At 42.2% G+C, this 10416-nt stretch overlaps 1 pseudogene; it reads left to right on the forward strand.

The window, feature by feature from the left end:
- The first annotated feature begins 2392 nt into the window (after positions 1–2392).
- Positions 2393–2592, forward strand: LOC133363525 (small nucleolar RNA U3; annotated as a pseudogene).
- The last annotated feature ends 7824 nt before the right edge of the window (positions 2593–10416 follow it).

Below are 10416 nucleotides of genomic sequence, written 5' to 3' on the forward strand. Positions count from 1 at the left end.
GTAAATGGCATGAGATTTGAATCTTGAGATAAGGCTGTGAGCAGGGAAATTTAAGTACAACAAAATGTCAGTTGCAAGAAATTAGTGTTTAGGGACTCCCAGTGCACATCTTGATGGTGGTCCAAAAGGGAAAGCTACTTTTACATTTCTGTGCTTGGATTTCTCAGTTTGCAACCCCTGCTACAATGTCCCATAGATATTAAGCAGGTTTCAGATCTTTGTTTTTAAAGGGACACATACTGAATCCTTCTTTAAGGATGGATTTAGTGTTGGAACAGCAGTTAAAAGCAGATCTGAGTCTGGAATTTACATCCCACCTCCTAGGAGCTCTAAGTGGCATAGCTAGTTTTCCCCTCCCCTCATTTTATCCTCAACAACAACCCTATGAGGTAGGTTAGGCTGAGAGAATGAATGGCCCAAAGTCACCTGGTGAGCTTCATAGCTGAGTGGGGAATTTGAACCCAGGTCTCCCTGGCCCTAGCCTGACACTATAACCACTATACCACAGTGGCTCTCTATAGTATTTCAACAATCCATGTCCTGGCCAAGCCCATTGGAATCAGACTCAGACCCGCTGGTGTATTTTTCTCCAGTGTGTTTAATGAAAAACTTTAGAGTACTTCATGGATCCGCTTACAGGTCACAGTTAGCAATCAGCAATTAGACACACTCCACTGCAACCTTAAGTAGGTTTGGGAGGGCTCTTTATATTTGCATGAGGAAGGTAAAATAGAACAGGAATGCGTGCGCATGCAAGCACTCTTCTTAGTTGGACAAGTGGGGGCCACCTAAGCCTGCTGGCACAGTTGTCTGTGTGTCTAGGGTCACCGTGGTGGTGGCACCTCATTGAGACCCTCCAGCCTGTGCCTGGAGCAAGGGGGGGTGGAGGGGAGGAGAAGGGCTGGCTCCTGATCAGCCAGCATTCCCTCTGTTGTAACTGGAGCTAAGGGGAGGAGCCCTCATTGTCAAATGTGCTGAAGTCTTCTACTTCAATGCTTTCTTGTTGCAAGTTACTAGGACCCTCCCCGGGTCCCATCCTGTATCATCATCATCTTCTTCTTCTTCTTTTCCTCCTCCTCCTCCTCCTCCTCCTCCTCCTCTCCAGGAATGTTCCACAGGGTTCACAACCATCACCCCTCCCATGCAAGTCCTCCCCTGGTCCTGAAGTTTAGTTTATCTGGATAGCATCCATGGAAATACCTCAGGAAATCTGGAGCATGGCCGTCAGAAGCTGCTTCCCAGGAACGTTCATCTGGTCCCAAGTCTTTCCAATGGATTGGGTACTGCAGTTTCCTTCTTCAATGGCAAGAATCAAGGATCTGCTCAATCTCATACTCTTCCTGTCCGTCAATTAGTACTGGTGTGGGAGGCGTTTCAGACTCCTGATAGAGGAGAGGTCTAGAGTCAGTAATGAATGGCAGAATACTGGGTGAATCCTCATGGAGGCAGGCAAACATAATCGACAGTCAACTGGGTTGATCTCTGCCTCCACTTCGCATGACTCCACTCGTCTTGCTTCTAACTTGTGGCATGGGGTAGAAATTGGCAGGTAGCGCATTGAGAACTATACTCAATTTCCCACCTGGATTTCTGGACCTGGCTGCCAATGTTGATCAGCTGCCCACTTGTAGGCTGCTTTGGTTCCCTCCAGTTGTTCCTGTAGTATTTGTTGCATAGCTTGTAACTCTTGAACATTTTCAGTAGCTGCAAGGATAGCCAGTTTAGAGGTGGGATTCTGAAAGGAGTGTGGATGATAGCCATAGTTAGCAAAGAAAGGAGTCTGTTGGGTGGAGGAGTTCACTCAATTGTCATAGGCAAATTCTGCTAGAGGCAACAATGACACCTAGTGGTCCTGCTGGTAGATGAAATAACAGTGGAGTTATTGTTCAAGGCCAAGGGTGACATTAACTTTCTCTGTTTGCCCATCTATCTGAGGATGGTGTGCAGAAGATAACTGAAGTTCGATTTCTAGCACCTGCAGTAAGGCACACCAGAAATGGGCAGAAAATTGAGGCCCCCAATCCAAGACCAGACTGCTGGGGAGCCCATGCAACCAGAAAATTTGTTTAAAAAACAACTCAGTAGTTTCCATCATCACCACCACCACCACCACCACCACTACTCCAGGAACGTTCCACAGGGCTCATGACACTCTATTTTTTTGTTTAATGTTAAAAATGATAAGTCTCAAAATGTATGTATTTATTTAAATTTATATACCACTTAATTCTAAGAAAAAATAACAAATAGTTTATTTTTGTTTATTTAAATCATCTATAAACCACTTAATATTTAAAAAATATCTAAAATATTAAAAAAATTAAAAAATATCTAAGCACTGATTAGAGATTATATATTTGTAGATATATGTATATATACACACTTTGAGACCCAGAGGTGGTGAAAAGCAGGGCACTGAGGTGTACTCAAAAGTGATTGGCCAAGCAAGCCACAAGGAGGAATCAAAATGTTCTCTTCTGAGTACGAAGCAGGCAGGCAGTGGTGCACTTCTGTAGCTGCTGCCTGCTGTTGATGACAGTTCTGCCTTCTTCTTGTAAGGAGGTTGGAGGGAGAGAACACAGACCACATGATCTCTAATCAGTTCTTAGAGATTGTTAAACGGTTTGTAAATGCTTTAAATAAACATAAATAAATAAAATACTTATAAAAATAAAAAAGCAATATATATATAATTGTTTTTATTTTGTGTATGTCTTTATTTTCATAGGTGGGGTATACTATATATGCAACTGATAAACTAATGTGTCATACAAAATATAATACACAACTGCAGTACAATGCACTGTAAAACAATAAAATCCTCAAAGAAACAAAAACATAGCAGCACATAGCACATTTGGGTTGAAACGAGCAATTTGGGTGGGAAGGAATATTTCTTCTGGAAACCACTGAGACTTCAATTATCCACTCTTTTCAGTCCTATTTGGCACCATTGCTCCCCTTGGCTGCTGTTGTTTTGGCGCCACTTTTTCCTGGGCTCCTGATTCTTCCTCTTTCCTGGATGATTCACATAGATGATCCTACCCAGTAGGTTGATGCCAATCAGATTTGGCTACACTCTGATGTTACTGAAGGAAGCTGAGGGCAATTTAAACTTAGGGTGTGGGCCTTTAGTGGTATAGCTTATTCTTTCCAGTCTAAGGGAATTATTAACCATATTATCCACTGAACATATAGTGCCAAACTAATTGAAATGTTGTTGGCAGACTGGCTGTACTGATCTGTGTGCACCTCTGACCAAGTTAAAAGTAATATTATTTAAATACTTGGCTTAAAGGAGGACCAGTGTTGTATCTAATATGGAACCCTTTCCTCCTGTGTAAATTTATCTATTTATTTATTAAATTTATATCCTGTCCTTCCTCCCAGTAGGAGCCCATAGTGGCAAACAAAAACATTAAAAATACTCTAAGACATCATAAAAACAGACTTTAAAATATATTAAAACAAAACATCTTTTTTAAAAAAATAAAAAAACACCTTTAAAAACATCTTAAAAGCAATTCCAGCACAGATGCAGACTGGGATAGGGTCTCTGCTTAAAAGGCTTGTTGAAAGAGGAAGGTCTTCAGTAGGTGCTGAAAAAATAACAGAGATGGCGCCTGTCTGATATTTAGGGGGAGGGAATTCCAAAGAGTAGGTGTCACAACACTAAAGGTCTGCTTTAGTGTGGAATGGCCCTCCTGATAAGGTGATATCTGCAGGAGGCCCTCATCTGCAGAGCGTAGTGATCGACTGGGTATATAAGGGGAAAGATGATGTATCAGGTATCCTGGTCCGAAGCTGTATAGGACTTTGTATACCAAAACCAGAACCTTGAACTCCCTAGATTCAAATTTCAAGATGGACAATCAAACATTGACAGTAACATTTCCCATGCAAAACCAATTTTGTATGAAGTTTCATGCTTATGAAATAATCTGCTTTGAATAGATGCTGATAGATTTCCCTGGTCAAATAATTCTAGAATTGTTTATATCATGCAGAGATATCAGGAGATGCCCTTTCTTGTTGTGGGCTCCCACCGGATGGAAAATCAATTTTATTAAATATGAGTTGCAAAATCTTTAATTTGACCTCGACATTTCAGTACTTTTATAGTCCAAATTTCATGGGTTCACTTTGGTAGAGTTTTTATGCCTGCAAACTTATCTGTATCCTATTCTACTGGGGCTTGCAGGAGAAATGGAAGTGATAAAGAGGGCCTCTTCCAGGTAGGCCTGGTCAGGTGCCTCTAAGACACAAGACGCTGACAGTTGCTAGTGTGCCCTGCCGGCTCAGCTGTAAAGGGTATTTTTTAGCAGAGAGTTGGAATCATCTGAGGCCTTATTGCTCTAGGAAAGGCCCAGGTCCTCGAGGCTGAGCTCCCGCAGCTGCCCCCCAACACAAACCATCACCACCACCACCACCAGCAGAAGCCCGGGGACCAGCAGCTGAGCGAGCCCAAGGACATGGAGAGGAAGACAGTGTTGAAACAGCAAACAGCTTTGCTGTAACAAACACCTGTTGCCCTTCTGCCTCTCGGGAGCTGCCGCCCCCCCTAACACTACCTCCTCTTTCTTGGCAGTGCTGATAATGATAATGTTATTTGTTATTTAATTTAATTTTTGTAAATTGTATTGTTTTTATTGTATTTTTATTGTACTCTTATACCTGTGTTTATTTTTCTTTGTAAGCTGTCTTGAGGGCCTTCAGCCGAAAGGTGGGGTATAATAATAATAATAATAATAATAATATTGTAGGCTGAAGTGGCCAATACTGCAGTTTGTCCAGCCTCCTTGAGGGGCTGGTTGTGCTGACTTAAAAGGCACTTTGTCTAATTCTGTAGGCACTAGGGATGTGCTATCACTACCACTTGTGGGAGCAAATTCCATTGTTTAACTATGTGCTGTGTGAAGAAGTACTTTCTTTTATCTGTCCTGAATCTTCAAGCATTCAGCTTCACTGAATGTCCATGAGTTGTAGTGTTATGAGAAAAGGAGAAAAACTTTTCTCTATCCACTTCCTCCATGCCCTGCATAATTTTATATACTTCTATCATGTCACCCCTTACTTGCCTTTTCTCTAAATTAAAAAGTCCCAAATGCTGCAACCTTTCCTCATAGGGGATTTGCTCCAACCCCAAATGTTGTAACCTTTCCTCATGTTATTGTTTGATAATAAAACATCTAACATTTAGCTTTACAACCAAACTGACCCTTAGCCTTTACACTGAGAGAAAATGGGTGACCCTTCATAAGCAACACACTGAATATTAGCTCTCATAGGCTTGTATTCAATAAAACCTGTGTGCAAAGATTTGGGGGAGGCGTGTGGGGCACATGGGGAGAGGAGAGGGAAGGGAAGTTCTTCTTGGTCTTCTTCAAGTGACTGCAGCAGAAACTGCTATGGTGGCAGCTTGGCCTCCATTTTGTACTCTCCACAGCACCCTGGAATTTTGTGTTCTCCACAGTGACCAGGCCAGTCTGAGGGGAAGGAGGGGGAATGGCAGCAATGTGAGGGCATGAGGTGGTGGTTGTGGCAGCAGATGCCACACTGAAAAAAAAGTTAACCTTTCTTTTCTGCGGGGTGTGTAAAAAAGAAGTTTCTCAGAAACTTTATCAGAAGACGTCTTTTGAGAAATTTTGGCTCAGCTTGAATTCCAAGGGCTTCACATTGTCTCAGTAATCTTTATAGCAGTCACGGAGATAGGCTAGTATTTATTTATTTTTATTTATTGCATTTGTATACCGCCCCATAGCCGAAGCTCTCTGGGCGGTTTACAACGATTAAAAACATTAAAAACAAATATATAAATTTAAAAACACATTTTTAAAAAGCAATTTAAAAAACACATGCTAAAATGCCTGGGAGAAGAGGAAGAGGAATATTATCATATCCTTATTGTGGATAGAGGCCTGAGGCTCAAGGAACATTATAGTGGCTCGCTTGAGGCCACCTAGTGAGTTAATGGCCGAAGTATGACTTAAACTGGCCTCTCCTCAGCTGACACTTTCAGCTACCGGACTACACCCTCTCTGAGAAGAGCTTCTTTCTCCCATCTCACCTCTGTAATGGAGAAACTGAAGAAAAGTGTTATTGTTGCTTTTTTAAAAAAAAACTTTGGCTCCCCATTTCACACTGCGTAAAATATTTCACAGATGGTGCTGGGCCTTAAGCCAAACTGGCTGTAGCTTGATTCCCTTTGGCGGTTGCTGGCAGGGTAGTTCTAAGATGGCATTCCCCTTCCCCCTTACGTTCTGTTCCTTTGCTCTCCACCTCAGATGTTTTTCTGGCTTAAGATGCCCAACATAATTAGCAATGTTTCTTTCTTTCTGAAACTTGTACCTTCCCCCACCCCCCCCCATAAGAACTCCTTCACATTTTCTGGAAGTTCTCAAGTCTGTTTTACCTCAGTTTTTTCTCTTCATTGGTTCCATAGCCAAAAGAGAAACTGTACATTACTGGATAATTAATGAGACTTTTATTATCTTTGAAAGGGTATAAAGAAATCTTCAGCTGTCCGTGATGGAACGTGTGTCTGTATGTATATGTGTTATATACCACTGGGAAATGCATGGGAAAAAATCCAGCAGGCCAGAGAGTCTGGTTTTATTAGCTGAAGAAATAACTCCACGCACTTTAGCTTTAAAGTGAATTTTGTGTGGATAACTATGCACTACAGGTACTCCATAAATGTTGCGAGGCAGGCTGTAGTTGGTGCGGTGATATTCAATTACTTTTAGAGATAAGTCACCTCACCTGTGTGTTTAGGATTTCAGCCTGCAATTCTATACCAACGTTCCTGGGACTAAGTCCCACTGAACTCCAGGACTTGTTTCTGAATAGACACATAGATGATTACAGCCTTACTTGGAAGCAGGGCTTTTTTTGTAAGGAGTACTGGCTCTTCCTTTTGTTTCCTTGCCCATGGCAGCCATTTTGTGCTGCCACCCTTTGCACTTTTATAAAGATGTGAGTACCGGCACCTCATTTTTTACCAAAAAAAGAGAGCACTGCTTGGAAGTAAATCTCATTACATTTAGTTGGCCATAATCCAGGTGTCTTCACAGTTTTACAGTGCAATTCCATGTATATTTAATTGAATCAAGTCCCATTATATTAACCCTATTAAGCACAATGGGGCATAAAGTCAGCACAACATCTCACTGCTGAAAAGCAAATAGCTGGTGGGCAGGTTATCTCTAAAAACAATTGAATAAACTTTATCTCTGCTGTAGCCGGCCTTGCAAAATTAGCAACATGAAATTAACTTTCAACCTGGCGACCTGCTGCCAGTCAGTGTTGACAATACTGAGCTAGATGGACCAATGGTCTGTCTCTGTATGCAGCAGCTTGCTATGTTCAAGTGGTGCAATGTTAGGAGGCAAATAGGAGTCACAGTCTTGGCTTTTGGCTTCAAATTGCTGTCACGCAGAAGGTTAAGTACACAAGAGCCTGCTGGGTCAGGTCAGTGGTCCATCTAGTCCTGTTCTCACAGTGACCAACTAGATGCCTCCGGGAAGCTGAACCTGAGCACAACTGCACTCTCCCCTCCTGTGGTTTCCAGCAATTGGTATTCAGAAGCATACTGCCTCCAGCAGGGGAGGGAGAGCATAGCCATCGTGATTAATAGCCACTGACAGCCTTAGATCAGACTTGGTTTCTGTTCATGTAAATGGATGGAAATTGCAAGAAATTGTAAGATCATTTGATAGTGGAACAGCCTGCCTTGGGAGGTGGTGGGCTCCTTTAAGCAGAAGCTGTGTGGATATCTGTAAGGGATGCCATGGTTACATTCCGCATGGTAGATCCTATAAGGAGCAGGGGTTGAACTAGATGGCCTCTGGTGCTGAAATTCTATGATTCTGTCTTAGCTTTCTAAGTGTTTTGTTGAAAAGTTTCTATAGCTGAATCGAATTGTAATAATGATGACTTGCACTTTGATCTAATTTATGCTACTAATTTTTCTGGCAACCAGGGGAGAGAGAGAGAGTCAGTGACCAGCATCATGCTCCAAAACAAAATAATTCAGTGCAACTGGAAAACCAGTTATTTAGGATATAATTTAGTTTGCTATTGAGCTTATGAGGCAATAAATGGCTCCTTGGTTTACCAAGCCCATTTATAGTTCTCCTTATTGCACACTGTACTTAAAACTATCATAAATGATCACTACTGTATCTAAACTTATCTGTTTTTGTTTTCAAAGTATGCATCCAAGTCTTGCTAAATAAAACCTTATTTCTCTGTTGATTCTTTAGTAGAATGACAGCAAAACTGAAATCTTTTTTTAATCAGGATGTTTTGTAAATTTATCATGAGTTGATGGGCGGCGCTAATTTTCCTGTTCTGCATGTAATTAAAATAATTTGCATACTCTAGTGCAGCTCAATAAACAATTAAACTGTCATTCAAGAAGTTGCCTGTTTAAATATCTCATTTTGTCCTGTAATCACTAAGGGCACAATCCAACTCACCTTTCCACCTGGCTGGGGTGAGTTGGATGCCACGGATTCCTGGTGGCACCGGTAGGTTCCTGGCTGTGTTGGGCTCTGCCAGGCTCTGTTGGCAGCAACCCTCCAACGTGGCTGACCTGTGGTGCTGCCAGAAGCCTGCTGCTGCTGCTGCTGGGGGTCCACTGGAGATGGCCAGTCCGGTGGACAGAGGGCCATTGGAAGCTGTCAAAAGCCTTGAAAACAGGGCTTATGATGGGGGAGGAGCTGCAAGGAGGACTTATTCAAGATCCTCCTCACATTCAGACCCCTCCCCTGAGTCCCGATCCCTGCAGACTCCACCAGCCAAAAGGCCAGTGCAGTAAAATAATTTTCCTAAATTTCCATTGTGGCCTATGGGGAGCACTTACTCAGCGGGAGGCCTGTCTGTTGGAGCTGGTGCTTCCTGGCTGGCTCATGCATGCGGCTTCCGACAGAGCCAGTGTTCAGCCAGGCCGGTGGTTGCTGAGCAGGAGGAGGACCTGCAGAGCTTTCTGCCGGCTCCTCCTCTGCCAGTAGGGTTGCCAGGTTGGAGGCCGGCCCTGACAACCAAGAGGTCTTCTGTATCTTTAAAAGTTGTGGAGGGTGGAGGGAGAATTCCACCTTGTGGTTTTTCCCATTACAGGGTTGCAAGAACACCTCCACTTGGCTGACCTTCTCTTCTCCTAAAGATACAGGATCAGTCTCAGGCCAAGAACCAGGCAACCGTTTCTGCCAGCCCCCCTTCCACCAGCTCCACAGCATTTGCATTGCCTGTAAGTCACTATTCCTATGCCTCTACTCTGCAATATGGCGATAATAATAAAAGCCTACCTTACAGGGATGTTGCAATGATTACAGAGAACAAACTTTAGTTACAGCTTGTGGGCTAAGTTCAACGTGCTGGTTTTGGTGTATAAAGCCCTATACAGCTTGGGATCAGGATACCTGAAAGACTGTCTTACCCCTTATACACCCAACTGATCACTGTGCTCTGCTGGTGAGGGCCTCTTGCAGATACCATCTTATCAGGAGGTCTGTTCCATACAATATAGGAATCGGGCCTCTCTGGCTACAAACCCCTCTCTGGGAGCTCACACTAAGCCATAGTTTGCTTACAGCGTTGTGTTAATCACCTCACTATCTGATAGATAGGAGGTTGCTCATGTTTCATCCCCCTCCCACTCTGAGAAAGGCCCTTCTAAATCACTTCCAAGGATAAACCAATTATAAATACCATACAAATGAAAATCCAAATGGAACTGGGTTTCATTTTACTTCCTTGTTTCTGACCTTTTAACATGGTCTGTGCCCATTTTTCAAAGTTTGCATCTACAGTGATGAGGACTAGAAACATTTAACCATCTTAATTGTTTTGATTTCCACATGTCTGTATCTGAATATTAGAGTGACTTGTTTATTTTGCTTTGTTTTCAGCACAAACAAGAGAATATCTAGGTCATGAAGCATGCTGGCTTGAATATAAAGACAAATTATTTTAATCGAATTTACTTCTAAGTAATTGCACTTCAGATCACAATGTGTGGCTATCTTTAGCAGCTTTTAAAAAAATCTTTATTTAAGTATGCTAATATACATTAGTGTTCATATTAGTATACACATTAGTGGATGTACACTCATCTGTTTCTCTCTTTTTTTAATAAAAGGGGATGTTACTTTAAATAAACCAAATATAATTGTTTGATAATATTCAGCAAACACCCGCTATTTTCAACAGAGAATTCCTAATCAGAACAGGCAAGGACTTTTTCTTGTTTTGTGGTTGTATGCTTGGACCCATTACATAAATTTTGGCTGAATATCTGGGTCTATTTTAATGTGATAAGCAGAGCCTTCCCTTCAGTGATAAGCTCAGAGGGATATGGAGGAGGATAATTCACCTGAAATCATAATAGATGTAAAGACTCACTTGTAGATGACA

The sequence above is a fragment of the Rhineura floridana genome, chromosome 8, assembly GCF_030035675.1.
Source record: "Rhineura floridana isolate rRhiFlo1 chromosome 8, rRhiFlo1.hap2, whole genome shotgun sequence".
In the NCBI taxonomy this organism is placed as follows: Eukaryota; Metazoa; Chordata; class Lepidosauria; order Squamata; family Rhineuridae; genus Rhineura; species Rhineura floridana.